Source organism: Alosa pseudoharengus, unplaced genomic scaffold, assembly GCF_046254945.1.
Source record: "Alosa pseudoharengus isolate Yale_2024_CS ecotype anadromous, Long Island Sound unplaced genomic scaffold, YU_APseudo_1.1 YU_APseudo_1.1_scf_10, whole genome shotgun sequence".
NCBI lineage: Eukaryota > Metazoa > Chordata > Actinopteri > Clupeiformes > Clupeidae > Alosa > Alosa pseudoharengus.
This window is the reverse complement of record NW_027468565.1, coordinates 18,755,593-18,765,321: the sequence shown is the minus strand read 5'-3', so window position 1 is coordinate 18,765,321 and position 9,729 is coordinate 18,755,593. Positions and strand designations below refer to the sequence as shown.

Sequence of the window (9,729 nt, the reverse complement as noted above, 5' to 3'; positions counted from 1 at the left end):
TGCATACCCGGCTGAGCTGTACAGCTATATTTAAACTTATTTATTAATTTTCGGGAGTGTTGGCAGGCATGCATTAAACTGAAATTGAACAGAGAGAGAGAGAGAGAGAGAGATAGAGTGAGAGAGTAAGAGAAAGAGAGAAAATAAGAGAGAAGAATTTGGGTGAGGACATACAAACTCATTTTAATTCCTCTCTCCATCTCTGGAGATGAAAAAATGTAAATCAGATCAAGGTTTCCAAAATGGAGGCTGAACTTACTTAACAAAGTTCACTGGGCCCGCTTGCATTTTTCATTAACATTTTTTAATGCAGCTGCCATGGCTCGGGGGTATTTGCTCTATGTATAATGTTCAGTGCCTTTTTGCTAAAATAACAGCATCTATCCGTCAGCTCATTGAGAAAACAGCTTCATTTGCAGAATAAAGGTCAGGGTTTGCAATTTCATCAGGGGCTCTCTGATGGGGAGTGTATCCAGTGGGAACTAACTATCTATCCATGTATTTAGCAGTCAAAAACTGTCCACTGCCGACATCAGATAAGAATCCATAAATTTACTTGCAAACACAAAATGCCTTTTCTTCCTTTTCCTTAGCAGACCACTAAACACAACTCAAATCAGCAACTACATGCAGAGGGGCACACGTACACACACACACACACACACACACACACACGCACGCACGCAAGCCACTCCAATGCACTGAGTGCTCCATACATTCTGCATGCATATCATGCATGTTGTTTAGTGCCGTCTATTAAGCATAAGTTATAACCTTCAGAACAGCCTGGGTATTATTTCCTGGGTAATTTTAAAACTGCACTTAAGTTCCATCTGTCAGTAAATCAGAGCTGTAGTGTGCACTGCATTTACTGATGTTCTCACATCAACAGAAAACACACACACACCCACACACCCAGCATCAACAAAGAAAATCACAATCCCTTAGAACACAATTAATCCTCAGTGATAATTCACCAGTGGCCTCTAAGATGTCCAGGAACCTGCAGTGTTTTGTGTTCCGACTCCTCTCCCCCCGTCAGCCCGGCCGTGCTTGGCTCAGGGAGGATGCGGGTGTCCAGGCCTGCCCCCATGGCTGTCCTGCTGGATCCATTACTCTTATACGGGGGCCCCGGAGCCGTAATTGGCTGCTATGCAGATAAATCTGAGGGCCAACAAAGCCCTAACGCGGGCATAATTTACAGGCCCCTGAACAAACACTGAACACCTCAGACCGCCTATTGTCTGACATTGCATTCTTGCCAGCCCTCTCCTGGCTCGCTCTCTCATTTCATTCTCTCTTTCCTTCTTACATTTACCCCCTCCTCCCATCTCACTGCTAGCTCCATCTCTCCTCATGTAATTCTTTTTCTCGCTCTCTCTTCATCAAATTCTCTTTCCCTCTCTCTCACTTGTTCTTCCACTCTCTAGATTGTATTCTCTCCCTCCCTCTCCCTGTCTCTAGCTGTTCATCTCATTCCCTCTCTCCTCCCCTCTTTCTCCCTCCCCCACATCTTTATGGCTACTCAGCTCTCAAGGAACTTTTCCTCCAGTCAATTATTTAAACAACCAACTAAATCAATTATGACATTGTCAGTCTTTCAAAGCGCCGTGGAGTGGCCAGGCGAGCGAGGCCTGCTGGACTGGATCCCTATGGCGGCGTCGGCAGCATGAGCAGCAGCCCGCGCCGGCCAGTGTCGAAATCTGACGCTCTCCATCACGCCGATCTGGGCCAGGGCCAGATCGCAGACACAGATGCTCCGCTAAACTACCCTCCTCCGCTGCTCTCCGCTCCTGTTCGCTACGCTCATCACGCGTCTTCCCTCACAGATGTTTCTGGGCTCTGAGCTGAAGTACTGTTTCACACCCCTCAATACTAACACTAGGAATCAAAACATTAAGCACCACTGAGAGAGAGAGAGCCTTCAGGTTCATTGAAAGCTTCTGCAGTTTTAGATTTTCTCCCCTCTTGATGCTTTCCTGCCAGGATGATAATGAAATGTTGCTTCAATTGTGCAGTTGAACGGCAATGTTTTGGACAATGTTATCCTAATCTATTCTATTATGCTTGTATTTTACCTGAGGTCTTACGACACAAAATGTCTCCTCTCTCTGACATTAATTTAAAATATGACAACAGTAAATGTGCAGAGTATGTTATGACAACAATCATAACATGGCAGCCTCACCTGCAATTGTAGAGCTCTGAGCAAAACAGCAGCAGAAGGCAAACACACATATTTAAACAAGCACACAGCCGTGTATGCTGCTTATCCACAAATAAACACACACTCAATTATACATTTAAACATCTGCGTCTGATCATTTCAGCAAAGCACAAACACGACTCATAAATGCTCAACTCCACACAGAAAGTTTTGGAGGAGAATTTAAAGCGCGGCCTGTGCTGTGGATGTGAATGCCGATCTGTTTTGTCCTTGGGAATTCCACCCTTCGTCAGCAGTCGACAGCAGAGCTTCTTCATTAATCAGCACTAATTAAGTGTATTGATTGAGGCAAACATCAGGATTTCCAACTGAAAGGGTTTACTAGACTGTGAACTGGCACCACTGCAGGCCGATTGTATATGGCGCACGAAAAACAGGGAACAACATTTCCCCTCCACCCCTTGGGAGGAAGAGGAGGGGGGAGGAAGAGGAGGGGGGAGGGGAAGAATGACTGGTTGGCAAACGAAACATAAAAAAACAGCCTTTGACGTCTTTCTCATTATGGTCTGTCAACATGAATCGTCTTTGAGGGCAAAACGATCAGCGTGGACAGCTGCAAACTCAGTGGCCACTGTGAGTCGAGCGGAGCAGCGCTTCGCCCCTTCATCCTTCGGTCCACCAAGGATTGTGGGGGATTTAGGTTTGAAGAGAATACCCCCCCTGTCCAAACGCAACGCGTCGAGGTTGCAACCTTCACATCGCCATAAATGAAAAATTAAGAAGGGCGTCCACAAACAGCACTTTTGAATTAGAGCTTTGAAGCCATAACGAATGACCCATTCAGGGTGGTCAGCGAGAGTCCAAGTGACATGAAGACATCATATCAACACTTTATTCCTTTGTGGCTTGTTTCTGTTACTACAATTTTCCTCACTCTAAAATAATGAAGAATTTGTTTGGAATAGCTTCAGGGTCCCAAAAATATATAAAAAATGGCACTCTGACATTTATTTATTGAAAGGTTCATGTTCAAGTTGAGGAAAAAAACTATATAATAACATGCAATTAACAAAACAGCCATAAAAACGGATTGATCTGCTGCTCTGAGGGAATAACCATTTGCTCAAAAGACTTTAGTGAGATGCCACTGATGACCATATACCCAACAAGGAAGCTGTTTAATTAGACTAAAAGCTTAGCTCTTTGGGACCGAAAACAAAAGCTACTTTACTGCATTGCCAAAGTACAGTTATGACAAATGACTTTTTGACAAATTGCAATAATGCGGTTTGCCTGGCAACACATGGGCGGCATGCATGGATGCACATGACCCACCCACTCCTCATACGCTTTCATTCACACACACACACACACACACACACAAATAATAAATAAGCACAATTTAGTGACAGAATAGGGAGCCTCTATTCCAGTAAACAGTGTAGTCTTTGCACTTGGTCTAAGAGCAAGGTCATGCAGTATTGCTTCTCCACACTGTTTTTCTGCCTTGTTTACCTTTCTCCATCTTGTGCCCCTCCGCAGGGTACACAAAGTGCACTAATACACAATCTTCAGCGTGCTAAACTATGCGGGGGGGGGGGGGGGTTGTGTAAATTGCAAAATTCATGACTCTGTGAGGACCAATTTCACATTCAGAGTTATCATGGCCAATGTGTTTTGGCCATGAATTGTTATTAGCTTTATTATGGTTATTATTTTCATTATTACAGAGGACGGAAACAGTTCAAACACCTTATTATCGTAAAAACTGACATGGGAGGTAGTGAGAATTAGTGGGTGACTCAATCATTACCATCTACTGATGTAACTAGTTATACATCCTCAAGCAAAACTGGGTAAACTGTCAAGTTGATTTTAGCTGGAAGTTTGGGGGTGTATGCAGACTTACATTAAATTACTTTTTAAAACTAGGTTTTTCTCCAAAACAGCACATGTGTGGCATACACTTTAATCAGTGGCTCCACGTCAGAATCAAACCCATGCCCTTACACACTGATACTCTGTTTCAAGAATAGCAACACTGCGCACATCATTATATTTCTCGCTGCATTCTCTCCATGAGCAGTTGGCCTCCAAGGACATTCTATACAGACAACAACCACTCATTAAAACTCCATGCATTGACAAAGGTGGTCATGATATCATTGGTCTATTGACATGCCTTAAAGCCTGCCCTCTGCCTTGCACCAGCCCCTATACCTCATGATGATAGCTGTGCAACACCAACGCACACTGAACACAGAAACAGCAGGTGCCTCAGCAATGACACACACACACACACACACACACACACACACAGTCATTTAACAAAGCTTGTTCATGCTTACAACTCATAGTCTCTCAGCATTATCAGTTTGATATACCCACTGTGATTTTGTTCCATATTTTAGTCATTCAGTTTCAATCAACACCATACAGAATGTCTTAATTAAGCAAACAAACTCGATGAGAATGTTGGTTCAATTCTCAAGACCTGGCAACATGCCTATGCCTTGCTCAACAGAGCCACCTAGCGACAACACAATTAAAATGCAGAGTAAAAGAACTTAGCGTAGCCTATATGATATAGACTTCATGCGCTGTGAATCAATAGCGATTTCTTTCTATGTTCAACGCCCTCTGTTGTGAAGGACAACTGTTCAACTAATCACAGGGAAATATGACCCCCCTGTCGGTTCCGATAAATATCCTGACGATGTTGGGCCTATTGCTGTGCAAACAGTGGGGTTACATCAGAAAAGTGTGATCATTAAAATTAACACTCTTTAAAACAGATTCTAATCAAATGAGACATCAAGGCTACTTAAAATCCCTTGAGCCGCCTACTCAAGGAAAGTGATAACTTTTGCCATTGTTGAATCTAATGGGCTACTAGTTAACAATCTCTATGACAAGTTCTCATTAGTTTAAGAATGCACTTGCAGCTTAATGACGGCACATGGGGATATACAAGTCTATTTGATGTGACTGATATACTACAATTTCATGCACACCAAGCCTATTGGTTTAATTTGGGGAGGCGTTAGGATGTTCTATTTTATCCGCAAGATTTTTTAATTAGACCAGCTCCTCGGTATCTGATTGGGAATCGATCATTGCAGGGGGGTGACAAAGCGTGCATTGTCGGACGCGTGGCCCTTTGGGTCTCCGAGTTGCAGACCTATGCTACCAACACAATAACTTTGCAATATGCGGTGACTCTACTGATGTAATATGTATGTATATTATGAACAAAATATAAATCACTTTTCATCTGATTATTCCATAAAACTCTGGCATAACCCTTGCTGCTTGTTAAGTTCAACTTGACATCAAACCAAAACATGACACCAAAGAACGCGCCCCTTCATTCTACAGGCTCTTATATGCACTTGGACTATTCAACAAATCAATACCTTGCCGTCTATAGGCTATTGCTTATTACAGTTTACATAATGTTGATAAACCACAACATTAAACAACGCAGTACAGTCTTACCCTACCGGATAAATGTTCAAAAGCTGCCTCGACAGGCTGTCGAGATGTTCATACTAAGCACTCGCTACTCACTGCATTATTGTGGCCGTCGTATTAGTCGTAATATTTTTTTATATATAGCCTATTGCTATTTGACCGTCGATATTAGTTGCTTGTCACTTGAAATAATGGCCATCCTGTTCCAAAAAAGTATTATTTGATAGGCTACCAGTCCCCCGTTATTAGACAAACTTGTTAGGGAAAGAAACAAAAAATAATTAACATATAGACTGTGCAAGTGCAAGAGAATACGAGGTTTTAGTTGTGGGGAGAATGGCAAGCGTAGGCTACGTTTGGAAGTATGAATGATAGCCTACCTGCGCTGTAAACTCCTCCAGCTTCCAAGCTTATTATATTCGCCCTGTCATTCTCCAGATGAGGGAGACCGACGTTCTCAGTGGATATGTGTAGACACCCGCGAGTTTGCCGGGACTTGGTGTGTATTGATCTGCTTTCACTGCTCAGAGGCTGACTCTGGTTGGCTGTGTGATGCGTCAAAAAGCATCTCTCCGATCCCCTCGCTCGATCCTAGCTGCTCTCCCAGTCTGTGTCAAGCGCGGCCCGTTTTAAACTAAAGTGACGTCACACGCAGCGGCGCTGAAGAAGACGGATCGGAAGAAACATATGGAAATGGAAAACTGGACATTTATTTTTACTCTCTGTAGCTTTCTACTCATCCATCCAAACATGTGATAATTTGCAACTATACATAACATATCGTAGGCTACAAAATACAAGACATTATGCTGTCTGAGCTACAACATGAAAGAAGCCTTGTTTAAACCAAAAGGCTCACATATTGTCGTTCACAATTAATGCGGGCTTGTCGTCAATGTTATCTGCCAATTTAAAACTCCAGCCATCTTCAAGAACACGCATAAACAATACTTCATTATACCCCGACGCGCTGACTAAGCGTGACCGGTCAATGCATGAAAGCCTATGTAGATTTGCACTGCGAGGAATTCGCATAGACCTTCATTAACTGTACAAGGCAAAATCTCAATTAGATAGGCCTAGGCTATATAGCCTGCGTGGTGTTCGCCAAGGCAGTGAGCATTTCCTCAGCTTTGAGATTTGTAGGAGAAAATTGTTTTCCTTAAAATAAGAATAGCCCACTTCTTTCAACAAACCCTTTTAATTTTGGGACTGCTTTTCCATCTTTTTCAGCCTTAATTGGATAGAAATTAAATGTTAATAACTTCAGGGTGCTGGTCCACCTATATGCTAATAGAGTAATTAAGAGGACCCCCATACCAGGTCACCAGGGTAGAGCTCCAGCTGAGATAAGGGAAATATGAGTTTGAGCTAAATTGTCCATAGCGCTAATGCTAAGTCCTCTATGCGCATCAATTTTCAGGGCTTCGGGCTACCAATCTCTTTTGGGACTGTATTTTAATTGCATGGCAGGGGGGATGAAATAAACGCAACGCTTAGCAACTAAAATGGTGTGGGGTGTTAAGGCAACGAGGCCATAGAGAAGCATGACTCTAGCTTTCTAATCCTCTGCCGATTTACGTGGATGTTACAAGTAATCAATGAAATTAGGGTTTTTTTCTCCAAAAGTTTTATTTGACATGAAAGAGCATAAATCGACTTTGCACATTGAGAGAACAACTTTGATATTTTATTTAAAGTATTGCATGTAAATTACTCGCACATTCAGATGGGCTACCCAGACTTTCAGAAGAAAAAAAAACCTTAAACTGCAACTTTTATAGTAAAGTGTGTGTGTGTGGTGAGTGAAGGAGGTGGTATACGCCACATTCGCAGGGCTATATATAAGTGAGTGAGTGTGTAAGTGTAAGTGTGTGTGTGTGTGTGTTGGGACTTTCATTTATAGCCTACTATGCAATTCAGTACATCAGGTTCCATAGACCTCTGAAGTTCACCTACAAAAACGATCCGGTTGTTAATTGTAGCAAAAATCTAAATTTGCCGTCTTAACATACCGAAGATCACAGTACCCACTCGAAGGCAATGGACAAAAGTGGGATGAGCAAAACGTCTGCATTTCAGACTTATTCGTCCCCGCGAGAGTTTAACAGGTGCGATAATTCAAAATCCCCATAGGAAAAATCACAAGATACCGGATCTTGAAGATGGCAGCTTTTTTGTAGCCGAACTTCAGAGGTCTATTGCATTCCATAGCGTAAGGGAAAATGTATCAACTGTTTTCTCTAAATACATGACAAAATATACTCCCTGCTGTGAGTGATGGTGATGCTCATCATTTTAACAATACAGCAGTATGGTAATTCTCTGCCACCACCAGGGTTAAACATGTAAGGCTGCTGGCCACACATGGATTAAACCAAGTCCTAGACTAGAAGAGAACTCTAATGAAGATCTCCACTGAAAAAGCACTTTTAGTGCTAAAACTAGTCCATATATGGGAACCTGCCCTTAATGTACATGTGCATAGGTATATTAAAGGTTGGTTAAGTAATCATCCATCCATATGTGTCAAAGTGAAAATGTATTGGATGTAGGCATTGGTCTTACTAATGTGTTAATGTGTTGAGGGTACATGTATATATGCACTGGATGTGGGAATTAGGCTCTGTAAAGGGGCAAATTTTGTTGATGAAAGACAAAAAGGAATCTTACCATCTAAACTAAATATGAAAGGCAAACTCAAATGTATGATTGTTGAGTCAGATCATTGTAACCTACACAGCAATGGTTGCTGTGAAAATATATAATACACTAAATGTTTTCCACTGACATGGATTAATGCTAATCCCAAACTAAAACAGTCCTTGACTAAAGATAACCTAAATAGCTTTAGTCCAGGGCTAGAATTAGTCCATGTCTGGGAAACTGGCCACCAGTGTCTAACCTGACCGAGCAGACCTGTCCCTGTAAAGATCTAGGATGGGTAGGCTACTTGATGATGAAACTGACAGACAGCCATTGTTCCAGGCAAAGCATTCACTACCATGGACTTCATCTAGGAGACAAAAAGATGAAAAGTTAGGGGTTTAATCAATGTATTATACATTCAGACAAAGAGTTCCAATTCAACATGTTCAATCTGCTGCAAGCTCAGTAAACCACCCCAGGGTAACAATTACAGTTGAACATGCTCTTAAATAACCATATAATGTCTCACTTGACTTATGTACTGCATAAATTATTTCTCATCGTGGTATCTGTATGGAACCATCGCACAGGGAACCCGACCTCTTGACAGGCCCTGTCGGCAGGAACCAATGTCACTCTGCGTGGCGTCATAGACTGCAGTACACTGCTCAGTACTGCAGCCAAGCATGCTGACCACACATGTTCACACACGGGAATCGAACACACGTCTTTGTGGGTACTAACCATCCGTCTTAACCACTGCACTATTGGATAGTCTATCGTATTTAGGGTACAAAGTGTCTGAATCAATTAACAGCTCAATGGTTCACGTTACCACCCCCACCCCCCAATCATCATGGCCACTTCTGACGCAAACATGAACACAGGGGCCGCCTAACAATGTGTGTATGTGTGCTTAAATGGGCCTTACTAAGCAGTTATCATCTAGACATAATTTTCTAATTATCGTTAAACATTACAACCTAGATTTCAGTCAAATCTAGTTTGAGCTTTTTCTTTAAGTTGCCATGCTTGTAAGATTGCTAACTTCCGAGCTACATTTCTCTTAGCTTTCTATATTAAATAAGGTCAATATATAACATTCTGACCAGACAGATTCAATCTTTATATCACTTACGTATTAGGCTATTCACAAAAAGGAAAGCTTCAAAGACATATATTTCATTAAACGTACCTCAAAAAGATATGTATCAGGCACATTTTGGCGCGGACGGTTGTTTATGCACAAACTTCTTCTTTTTCATTACGGATATAATGCTTTACGCACATACCGCCACCTAGCGTGCTGGAGAGAACACACGATCGGCATTGTAGATCAGGGATCAGGAGGAGTGCTTTTCTGGATGTTCAGAGAAAGGGTTTGCCAGTATACATGTATAATTACGTTCCAGTCCCTTATTAGACATTCTCTGTTCCAG

At 42.1% G+C, this 9,729-nt stretch overlaps 1 non-coding gene across 1 annotated transcript; it reads right to left on the bottom strand.

Moving 5' to 3' along the window:
- Positions 1–8,858: 8,858 nt before the first annotated feature.
- LOC143110385 (small Cajal body-specific RNA 14) lies at positions 8,859–8,989 on the bottom strand. Its single transcript, XR_012984139.1, has one exon.
- Positions 8,990–9,729: the final 740 nt, after the last annotated feature.